Below are 12,557 nucleotides of genomic sequence, written 5' to 3' on the forward strand. Positions count from 1 at the left end.
ATATACATATGAATAAGGATCAAAGCCTTCATTCAGAGTTAGGAAATGTTGCCAATTGAAATTATTATAAATACGCTTTGATTGTAAAAATGCTATGGGTAAAAAACTCTTGGAAATACAGTAACAATTAAAACAGAATCGGGATCCCCCACCTGCTCCTCTAAGCCCTGGCAGTGGAGTCTTCCCCCACCTTTACTTCCCTTCCTTTCCCCCAGAATTATTTTTTCTCCGGGATAAATATGCCCACTTCCTTTATGTGTCCTTGGGTGACCAGTGGGCTGGTTGCCCACTCTGAATACTCTCTAAAGATGGCCAGCTCCACCTTCAGCCACCTTCACTCCCTCCATCATCCTCAACTACTGGCCATCTCCATCCACTGCCCCTTCCCTTCCCTCCCCTTTCCCCCATTTCTAGCTCCCCTTTATTGGTTGTATCCTCCAGTTAGAATGGGTTTTAGGGGATGTCCCAGAGGGAATTTAAGCAAAGCTGAAAGTCTGCAGGGTTTATAAGACAGGCATTGAAATGTAAAAGGAAAGCCTGCACCTGCAAAATAGACATTTACCACCCTATAAAGTGTGGGAGGCTTGAAACTGCTTAAGACTATGAACTCCAAGGTTTGGTCTCTAAGGCAATTATCTATATAACATCCCCAAAGGAGTCTGGAAGGTGGAACTGCCTGAATTGAAACTAATCACCCTAAGACAACGTACTGTGGTAAAACTGACTGTGGAAAGGGGTTTTTGAATGTAGACGAGTCTGTCCAACTGGAGAGGCAAGACTTTCCCTGCTTCCTGCCTGAAGGTGACAGACCACCTTAAGAACTGAGCTTCCAAGGGAGTCCAAAGGAAGAAACTTTGGTGATCTCAAGGTAAGGATTTTTGCCCTGACCAAAAGATCTCTGTAGTACTCCAGCTGAAAGGAGCATGGTAATACTCAACTGAAAAGAATACAGTATTACCCAATGAAGCTCAGGTTTGAAGTTAGAAAAAGCCTACAGTTACTTACTAAAGCCAGCTGAAGCTGAGAAGCGGAGCTAGCACAACCAACAATTCCAGCTCGCTGAGACACCCCGGATGAGCAGCTAGTCTCGTGGGGACTGTGAAAGGCTGCCTAGCTAGACAGGGGCATCTCATTTATCATTGACACCACATCCCACTTATCAGAGAGAAAAAGGACATTGAGGCCCCATAGTTTCAGAGTTGTGAGTTGCCTTGGCCATGAGGGTTCCCACGGATGTGTCTCACTGCCACTGCAATTCAGTTCATCCTATTCTTTGCCCTCCTCCCCCTCCCTATGTCCTCTCCCCTCCTCTGTGTGTATTTGCGGGGAAACATGCTGCCCCTGGTGTTGAAGGAAATGCTTTGTAACTACTGCTCTTTTGTAAAAATTTAATTAATTAATTTTTAGTTTTCAACATTCACTTTTATAAGATTTTGAGTTCTAAAATTTTCTCCCTCCTCCCCTCCCCTCTTCCCAAGACAGCCTGCAATCTGATGTAGGCTATACATGTACAATCATATTAAACATATTTCCACATTAGTCATGTTGTGAAAGAAGAAGCAGAACAAAAGGGAAAAACCACGAGAAAGAAAAAAAGAGCAAATAGTCTACTTTGAGCTACTTTCAGACTTCACAGTTCTTTCTCTGGATGTGGATAGCATGTCCGATCATGAGTCATTGCATTGCTGAGAAGAGCTAAGTTAATCATAGTTCATCATCTCACATCATTGTGATTATTGTGTACAATGTTCTCCTGGTTCTACTCACTTCACTCAGAGCCAATTGTTCTTGGTAGACCATTAAGAAATGTCTAGAACCAGGAGAACATTATACACATAATAGTCACAGTAGATTGTATCTGATAAACTTAACCCTTTACAGCAATGCAAGGACCTAAACCATTTCCAAAGGACTCATTATGCAAAATTCCATCCACATCCAGAGAAAGAATTATGGAATTGGAATGCAGAATGCAGCAGATTATTTTCTCTCTTGTTATGTTATGTTTTGTTTTGTTTTTTTCTCATGCTTTCTCCCATTCGTTTTAATTCTTCTATGCCACATGACTAATGTGAAGATGTGTTTAATAAGAATGCACATGTAGATTTCATATAAAACTGCATGCCATTTCGAGGAGGAAGGGGGAGAAAATTTTAAACTTATGGGAGTGATTGTTGGAAACTGAAAACAAATCAATTATTAAAAAAAAAAGAAATGTCTAGTTGTTAAAGAGAAACACACTGCTGGGGGCTGAGGACCTAGTGTTTAGGAAGATACTCACCTGCAGGATTACACTTGGATTATAACTGTTACTATTCTAGGGCTCCAACCTGTCCATGGCTATGTGAGTTGAGCTAATGAGCCCTGAGGGAAATATTACAGATGCAAGGTCTATGAAGACTGGGACTATCCTTCTTATATGACAGTGCTTGACATTTAGTAAGCACTCAATATTTTATCCAACCCTCCCTCCCTCCTTCCCTCTCTCTTTCTCTGTCTCTGTCTTTGTCTCTCTCTCCCTATTTTTCTATACTTTCTCACATTATATCCTTTTCTAAGTGAAAAGCCTGGAACTGAACCCAACGAAAGGATATCTGGTCAAGGCAGAGTACAGTGGAAATATCACCTCCATTTCTGTTAATAAAACCTTAAGGTAGCCCAAGATGAATGAACACATTCATATATGCATGAAAACAAATTTATCAAATGTTCCCTGTGTGCTTGTGATCCCAACAGAAGCAAGCAAATTCATGCAGACCTTCAAAGAGGGAAGAGACCTAAAGACAACACATATGGGGAGCAGCGATCAGGGAGGGGGGATTTTGAACCGAAAAGTAACAGGGAGGGTGATTGGAGTCTTAAGACGTGATTGTCAGGTCTTTCCAAGAGTGACAGTGATCTTGGACCTAGAATTAGAAAATAGGGACAGGGAGCGATGGGTAGGAGTAGGCAGCTTGTCATAAAGATGGTCAGGAGGTAGTGAGGTGAAGTGTGGTGAATGCTTCCATCAGAATCCCAGAGTCGCAAAGCAAGAACTTGAGTTTTCCGTCAGGCTGGTGTACGGGAGCGTAGCACGGATGTTGGCTGCCAGATCCCACTGCAGACTCATATTGGTCTTGAAGCCTACTATGATCTCCAGATCCTTTTCTGACAAGTTGCTTTCTAATAATGCTGCCCCTGTCTGGTATTTATGATGTTGACTTTTTCTTTTTTCCAAAGCCATCTGTCTCTAGGGTCCTGATCTTCTTGCAAAACAACAAAAAAAGTTCTGTTGCTATTGAATATCATCTGATTAGCTTCAGCTTGATGTTTCCAGTGGTCAAGATCTTTTGGATCCTTACTGTCACCCAGTGTGTTAACTATCTCCCCCAGCTCTGTATCATCTATAAATTTTATAAGCATGCTATTTATCTCTTTATCCAAGACATCGATAAAAATGGTAAATCAACATAGGGCCAAGCATCCAGCACTGAGGCACAATCCTGGACACGTCCTACAAAATTTGCATTAAATCTAATGACCACTCTGAGGCAAGCCATTCACCAAGCTCTGAATGCATTTAATGTATAGTCTCACCTAGCCTACATCTCTGTCTTTTCTCCAAGAACAAGAGAGTCTTCATCAAATGCTTTGCTAAAATCTAACATATGCTCTCTATAGGATTCCCTCCTTTTATTTAGTAACTGACAAAAAAATGAGGAAAAGTGAGTTTGGAGTGATCTGTCCTTGGTCAAGGCTAGGGACACTGACTGACTCTTTGTAACTACTGCTTCTGTTTCAAGATGTTTGCTATCTCTTAATTTCTGTTCTGGAATTTTGTCAAGAATCTTAGGCTCTGTTCTCTACTTTTTTTTCCTTAAATTTGGATAACCTTTTCTCTTCACAATGTTTTCCTTAACTTCAACAGGAAATCCACCTAATCATCTCTTGATATCAATTGGGTTCTAGTGCAACATCTAGTCTGTACTATCATTATTTCATTCTTTGTCTTTGTATTTCCAGTACCTAGCACACAGCAAGTGATTAATAAATATTTGTTGATTGATCCACTAGATTTTGAACATTTGGATTCATTCTGATTATATATGACCCTGGGTGAGTCCCTTGTCCTCTGCTGTACTGATTGCTTTCTATGTCTCCAGGTACCAACAATTTATGAGAGTAACAGTTGTCACTCTTGGTTCCTTTTCCTCTGGTTTTGGGTCAGCAGCAAATATAGCCCTAGGCTGTGGCTGCCTGTGGCCACTATAATATTGTAGTCCCCAATCCCAAAGTCAGCTCAGTGGTACCAGAGTGGAGAGAGCACTGGATCCGGAGTCAGAAAAACCTATGTTCCTAGCAAGAAAGTATTTGTGACCCTGGGTAAGTCATTTGTCCTTTCTAAGCCTTAATTTCTTTATCTGTAAAATGGGGATAGTAATAGCACCAACCGCCCAGGCTTGTTGTGAGAATAAAATGAGGTAATATTTTCAAAGTGCTTTGTAAACCTTAAAGCATTATATGGATGTTAACTATGGTCCTTGTTATTTTCACCTACAAGATGATCAGGCTCTCCAGGTCTAGTGGCAGCTTCTGAGTGCACCACAGGTTGCTGGGGAGGTCCATGTCTCCATGGCTCCATCCAGCCACAGTGGCTATCCCTTCCCTGGACCTCATATAGCAGTCATAAAGTCTCTCAAGGGCAGTAGAAGGAATGGGGGGCTCAGACCAGTGTACTCACACTCAGGTCTCATTATTTCCTTGTCCTCTCTCTGCCCTAGAAATGACAGAGGGAAGTGCTGTTTTCCACTGTGGGAACTTCCAAGGCCCTGTGGCTGCCCACAAAGATGACATAGAATTGCAAAAAACATCGAATATGCTGGTGAAGGGCTCTGTGGGTTGAGGGAAACCTGAATATTGCTAAGTGTAAGAGAATCACATCGTGCATTAACAGAATTAACAGATTAAGAGAATTCAGTAATAACTTTTAAGGACTGATGAACAATCAGTTGGGAGGCCACTATTCAGCCTTCTCCAAACTTGAAGTGGTTTTTGCAATACTGCTAATCAGGGAGTACATTTTTCGGTACTTGACCAGTATGTGATCAAACATCCTGGAATCTTCTTTATAGCGGCTGTCCTCTCCACTGCAGAGCTTTCCTTGCTCCAGCCAACGCCCTCAGAAAACTCCAGACTTGCCACATTTGCAAGGTCCTCAAGATGCATTTCTCTTAGAGTATTCATTTGCCTAAGATCAGAAAAAAAATACAAAAGAGGCAGAGATAACCATGTGCTCATGGCCATGTGGAAGTCAGGTGGGAGATGGGGCAGAGGCCCCTTTCTTCACTCTTCTCTCTGGGTATATGCACATGCTTCAAAGCTGTAGAGAAAGAAGATGGGGTGGGTGTGGGGAGCTGATCTCTTGGTAATTACGCTGAGTCATCAGCTCCTTTGGTCTAGCCGCTAATTAGGGAACGCTGTCATTTTCCATTGCAGGTCTGATTCATGCCTAGCCAGAAGTTCCCAGGAAGGAGATTAAAAGAAGCAGGTGGAGAAGATCTTTGCATGCTCCGTACAAACCCATACTATAATAACTAGCTTTTATGTATCACTTTAAGGTTTGCCAAGCACTTTACACGTTATCTCATCTTGTTCACAATAATCCTGAAAGTGGATGCTACTGTTATTCCCAATATGTAGATGAGAAAATTGAGTCTGAGAGAGGTCAAACTGCTTCTTCAAGGTCACACAGCTAAGTATTTGAGCCTGAACTTGAACTTGGGTTTGCCTGACTCCAAGTCCATTGCTTTATCTCCTCTGCCACCTAGTGGTTGTATTTTGCTAGCTTTATTTGAAAAAAGGTATTGTAATCAGTCAGTCAATCAACAGATATTTGTTTCATTTTATTTTAAAGAATATTTTTTCCAATTAACCGTAAATACAATTTCAACATTAGTTTTTAAAACTTTTTAAAATTTTTAAAAATTTAAAAATTTAAACATTTTAAATTTTGAGTTCCAAATTCTCTCCTTTCCTCTTCTTCCCAAAGATGGCAAAAATTTGATACAGGTTATCCATGTGCACTGATGCAAAACATATTTCCATTTAAGTCATGCTGTGAAAGAAGACACAGAAAAAAAAACTCCACAAAAAGTAAAAAAAATAGTATGCTTCAATCTTCATCGAGACTCCATTAGTTCTTTCTTTGGAGGTGGATAGCATTTTTCATCCTGAGTCCTTCAAAATTGTTTTGTATCACTGTATTGCTGAGAATATCTAAGTCATTCACAATTCATCATTGATTAATAGTGCTATTATGGTGCACAATGTTCTCCTGGTTCTCCTCACTTCATTTTGTATTAGTTCATGTAAATCTTAACAGACATTTATTAAAGTGCTTACTTATGTGCCAGGTAATATGGTAAGCACTTGAAATTCAAAGAAACAGCAAGAACAATTCCTACCCTCAAGGAGCTTTAATTCAAATGGGGGAGACAATGATATGTCCTTAATAAGTTACACATGAGATCCATCTAGAGTGGAAGAAAGGTAAGTTTAATCTTTAGAGTCTAATTTGATCTTCTGTGATTTATCCATACAGCAATTGCTTATTATCTCATGATCCCATTAAATAAAATTCTTTTAACTTTGGTTCGCCTATCAATAATTACAATGGTCATTTGATCCTGATGGTATCACTGCACGATCTTGAGGGGCCTCCCAATTATTAAGGAGTAAAGTAGGTAGGGTGTGCAAGGTTGTCCTGGTTCAGCTCACTACGCTTTGCATCAGTTCATACAAGTCTTCCTTCTTCTGGAACCAAAGATATTGAAACATAAAACATACAAAATAATTTTAGGGAGAGAATACTAACAGGGGTGGAGGAAAGAGATGGGGAAAGGGGACCTCTGAGCTAGGTCTTGAAGGGACCCAGGGATTCCCAGAGGGGTCTCACAGTTTTGAGGGATCAATTTGGGCAAACATTCCATCTATGGAAGAGGAAAAGGCAGCAACTTTGGTGCAACTGCAGAAGTGAAGAGAAAGGTCCTAAGTGCCTTCCTGAAGACCCCACTGCCCAGAGGACAGAAGCATGATGGGAACTGAAATGAATTTACTCACCCCAACCTAAAAATCTAGGGGGATACCCAGTGAGGGGAGACAAAGTGACAAAGAGAGGTACTTTGGTCTGAAAAGCCCTTTGTTGTGCTAACTGTGGTATGGGTGGGTGTAACTATCAGAAGAGCTGATTAGCCCAGGACATGTCTTGATAAGATGAGTCTTACAAAAAGGCAATAGCATTCCCTTTGAGGAACAGGAAGCTCCAGCTGCTGTTGATAATTCCAGAATATGGTAACAACTCAGTGGAGGTGGAAGAAAAACAGCAACAGCAAATCGCAGCTGAAACTCAGTGGAAGAAGAGCCCAATAACACCTACCAAGGGGAAGCGACTTCAGAAGCAGGAGGCTTCCACATCAGGCTGAGCAAGGGGACTCAGAGATATCCCAGGATATCCCTGGGAATACAAAAATCTCCCTTTCTCACTGGTGGCATGGAAATCTGTGGGAGACAGTGCTCCTTGATATATCAGGAATTTGTCCTAGTTACAAACCTGAATATTCTATCTCAGGTCAATCGCTCTGCAAATATTTATTAAGTTAGTAATAACAACAATAAACTAATAACAACCAGCTTTAAAATGTTCAAAACATTTAAAAAATGTTATCTTTTTTATCTTCACAATCACCCCAGGAGTTAGTCACTGTTACCTTCACTTTACAGATGAGGAACCCGAGGCAGGCAGAAGCTGTGCCTTGTCCAGAGTCTCATGGCTGGTGTGTCAGCTGGGATCTGAACTCAGGTCTTCTTGACTTCAGGTACAACATTCTATCTGCTGTACCCTCTAGGTATCCCTAACGAGGGCCAAACAACATGTTAGGTGTTGAGGATACAAAGACGAGTGGAATTGTCACTGCCTTCCAGAAACTTAAATTCTAATGGGGAGATGATGTGTACAGGAATAAGTAAATATGCAAATAAGCATAAAAAAATCAGGATATTACAATAATTTTTAATTAATTTATATATTATATTATTATTTTATTTTTATTTACATACCATATAAATAATAAGATATTGTAATATATAATATAATATTATAATATTATATATTTTGTTATGTATAATATAGAATTATACTAAATTATTATTTTATTAAATATATAATATAATATTGTATATTTAATGATGCTTTTATTTCTAGATGGAGGGACTGTGGAAAAACAGTAACACTGGTTCCTAAATTCCTTTTTACCACAGTTCCTGGTATATAAGTAGGTGTATATAAACACTGATTCTTTTCCCTTGTCCTTGATTGTAGTGGGTATAGGTATAGGTTGGACCAGAGGGCCCCTGAGGTCCCTTCCAACTCTGGGATTCTGGGATTTGGCCTTTATTTAGCTCCAATGAAACATACAGCGTGAATAATGGCTTTTGTGTCAACAGTTGTACGGTATTTATGCTTCATTTGTGCTTAATAGGAAAAACACAAATTCATTTGGAAGCTTTCCTGATTTCAGGGCAGCCTTTTCCCATTGTGTGTGTTTTTAATCAACTACTTTTTATAATACAGCTACTACAGAGACAATAAAAAGGCATCATCATCCTTGGAAATTAGAATAAATCACCAACAAGTCTCTTTCTAAGTCATCCATCTATGTCCCAATTTGGAGGAGAGGAGGCCTCATCACAGCCGGATCTATTCCTCACACGTCCCTGTCCCACTGTCCCCTGACTTTCTAGAGGATCCTCTAGGACCCCCATCTTATTGCTACAAACTTGCCTTTAAATCAAACCCATACTATATTCCCCAGAAATTTCTCTGAATATATTTTTCATTTCATATCTTTTGTATTATATCTGATTTTTTACTTAATAGGCTTTGAGCTGCTTGTAAGCAGGTTCTGTTTTCATTTTTATCTTTGTACCTCCAGTGCTTAGCAACATATCCAAGATGGAGCGGACCCTTTAAAAAATGTTCATTGAATTTAATTGAATCGGTGCTAGGAGATTAAAAATGAGAAATTTGGTATTTTTAAAAATGTGCTGGGCACTGTCCTGGGCACTGGACACCCAAGGACTAAAGAAAAGCATTCCCTGACCTCAAGGAGCTGAAATTCTTCTGGGGGAAATAACATGGGCACAGATAAGTAACTAACAATCTGGACAGGGAAATCTAGGTAAGGGTCTGGGAGGGGAAGGGCCCTGATAATTGGGAGCATCAGAAAATGCCACCTGTGGGAGGTGGTCCTTGAAGCGAACTTCAAAGGAAGCCAGGGATCCTATGAGGCAAAGGTATGGAAAGAATTCATTCCAAGCCTGAGGGTCAGTGCGTGCAAAGGCACGGAAATGGGAGACAGAATATCACATTCAGGAAACAACACAGCCGTCTGTCTGGCTGCTCCATAGAGTGTTCCAGCTGGAATCCCACCTTCCACAGGATGCCTCTCCAGTTCCCCTTAATGCTTGTGTCTTTCTCCATTAGTTATCTCTTATTTATCCTATACATAACTTGTATATGTATGTATGTATATGTGTACATATACACACACATGCGTGTGTGTGTGTATAGTTGTTGGCATTTTGTGTCTCCCTTGTCAGACTTTTGCCTTGCTTATTATTCCTAGCACTCAGTATAGTATATGGCACATAGCAGGCATTTAATAAATGCTTGTTGGCTTGACTTGATATCATTGATAACCAATGAACATCAATGAGCTTTTACAAAGGGACATTTACTAAGAAGTTATAAGAAGAGACAAAGTACAAACACATCCCTCTGAACTAGGGCACCCTCTCTCCTCTAAGTCCCTGTCCCTGCATTCCAACTTAAGTACTGACCACAGGCATCACTTCCAACAATTTCACTTCTGGGTGTGGCATGGCCAATAAAGGAATTGTTCTCTTGCTTGAAGGACACTGACCAATGACTGATTTGATCCATTGCTGGACTGAGTTAAGCAGATTGTTTCACAGGGTTGATTTGCCAGGGCCACTGGCAGCTCTGTTGATACAGATTCCTCTGAGGTCTCTGACAACCTTTCGAAGATCACAGTCTTGTATCCTGGTCCATTTTGTCTATAATTCACCTAAAATCAGGGAAGAAACACACAGAGTTAAACAGTATTGTCATGCGTTCATGGCCACATGGCAGCTCAGGCAGGTAGATAAGGAGGCTCAAGGAAATGCCTGCTTTCTCCCCTCCTAGACCTTCCTCCCTCCATAGTTGTTTATTTAATTTTGTTTTCTAATTTATTATTTACTTATTTTTAACTTTTTAAAAAATCTCTTTGGGATAGAGATGTAATAGTTGTATTGCTGGGTCAAACGGAATGCCGTTTTATAATCCTTTGGGCATAGTTACAAATTGTTCTCCAGGATGGTTGGATTAGTTTACAACTCCACTAGTAGAGTATTAGTTTCCCTGTTTTTCCATATTCCCTCCAGCATTTGTACCTTTGGTTCCAGAAGAAAGAAAGAAAGTAGACAAAGACTTGTACACTACACAAAAGTCTCACATCTTTATATCATGACAGATATTGAACATGGTAAACATCAAGAAACATCATAAAAATGAAAACTGATTCTATTTTAATAGTCAGGAAAAGGCTTATTATTGATTTTGAAGTTGCACCCAATTCAGTTTTCTGTCTATGATCAGGCCACAGACTCTCAAAGGAAAGGTTAGAATGAGTAAAAAGCTAGAAGAAAGAATAATGATCAAGAAAAGGTACAACATGCAACTAAAACAACTCAATCCTAAACTATTTGGGCAAATAATTGGTAACTGAAAATGGGAACTGGATAAAAGAAATGGTATCAGTACTGATGATCAAACTTTTATACAGGAATTTAACCAGCGCGAATCAATTTCTTTAACACCTTGACCAAAAGATCACAAAAGATCACAAGAGATTGCCTTGGTTGGCAAGCTCTCAGCTTTTGTGTTACATGGAGCTGGTGACTAAAAGTAACATGGATAGGAACTCCTCTGTAAACTCTTACAAAGAAGGAAGATAGAAGAGTATGGGCAGCATCACCCCATAAAATAGAGGGAAGCAGTGACAACTAAAACTAGTCTGAAGAAAGCTTGGCAAACAAGAAAAATTATCTCAAAGGTGTTAATGGTCAAAAAAGGGAAAGGACAAGAAGGAAGAAAATCTGCAGAGATTTTTTAGCATTTACATAGTCCTTTAAGTTTGCAAAGTGCTTGACAAATATGATCTCATTTCATCCTTATGATGACCTTGGGAGGTAGGTGCTATTATTATCCTCATTTTACAGATGAGAAAATTGAGACAGGTAGGAGGTAAATGACTTGTCCAGGGACACACAGCTAGTAAGTGTGTAGTTTCAGGTGTTCCTGACTTCAGGTCTAGTGCCCTATCCAATACACTACCACATTGCCTCTAACAACTGTTTTTAAAATCAAGGATATTAGAGGGAGTTTACCTGGACTCTAATGTCACACTTAGAGGGGAGGCAGAGATATCACTTAAGAGAACAAAGATGGGAAAAGTAACCAGACTGGGTCAAGTTGTTTATAGAGCAAGCCCATGCTGGAGATGGCACAATGGTGAGGGACCTTGAGAAATTGAGAGACAAGTTATCCAATGGAGAAAAAGATACTGAAAGTGTGGAAAAGCCCTTGAACCTTATGAATACCAAAATGAGCTGCCCTCCCCCATAGCTATTGGTTTATTTGCCTGCTTTCTCATTTTTGTAAAATGTCTATGTGACTTATGTGCACATGAATTGAGGGCGTCTTTGATGAGAAGGTCAGTGGGGAACGAGCAGAATTTTCTCAACGGATATTTTATGATGGACATACATATCCTTACCAGTTTGAAACTGACCAAAAAAGATAGAGAATACAAGACCCCACTGTGTTTATTGCTAGTTGATTTAAAAAAAAATTGAGGAGAGCCAAAGGTTACCTTAGAGATTCTCTTCCAAGATAAGAGAGTTGTTAAGCAAAGGTTGACTTGTCAGACATGTCAGACAGGAGACTCTTGTTTATGAATACAGGAGACCCTTTCCAATTTTGAGATTCTAGAATTTTAAAAGAAAAAAGGAAGGGGAAAAAATAAAAGCATTGGAAAGGTGGGGGACATGTATATTGAGGGAGAGTTTCTTCCTCTTAGGTCTTTCCTTCAGTGTAGAAATACCTAATTCACAACAAAAATAACTCAGTCACTCTTGATCCTTTCCTTGCTGTTCTTTTATCTTCACTCCTAAAGCCATAATCCTAATTCAGGTTCTCATCAACACTTATCTGGACTATTAGAATGGCCTCCTCATTCTGGTCTCTTCCCCTTTAAAGGGATGTTCTTGATGCTTTCTAAGGCTCCATCCAGGTCAAAGTATGGGATCTTGTGAATTCTAGGGGCCAGATCCCTCTATTACCACACTGAATTTCTTGTCCCTTAATGTGACTCTGTGATGCCCACTCAAGGTACAGGAGAGGTGCGCTGGGCCATTGGGCAGGAACCCTGCTCTGGCACTATCTCAGTGATGGTCAG

At 40.0% G+C, this 12,557-nt stretch overlaps 1 long non-coding RNA gene across 1 annotated transcript; it reads left to right on the plus strand.

Moving 5' to 3' along the window:
* The first annotated feature begins 654 nt into the window (after positions 1-654).
* On the plus strand, positions 655-8,878 carry LOC140524224 (uncharacterized). The gene is made up of 3 exons (XR_011973615.1): positions 655-868; positions 7,759-7,853; positions 8,609-8,878. It is a non-coding gene; the product is annotated as an uncharacterized lncRNA (long non-coding RNA).
* Positions 8,879-12,557: the final 3,679 nt, after the last annotated feature.

The sequence above is a fragment of the Notamacropus eugenii genome, chromosome 2 (genome assembly GCF_028372415.1).
Source record: "Notamacropus eugenii isolate mMacEug1 chromosome 2, mMacEug1.pri_v2, whole genome shotgun sequence".
Classification (NCBI taxonomy): domain Eukaryota; kingdom Metazoa; phylum Chordata; class Mammalia; order Diprotodontia; family Macropodidae; genus Notamacropus; species Notamacropus eugenii.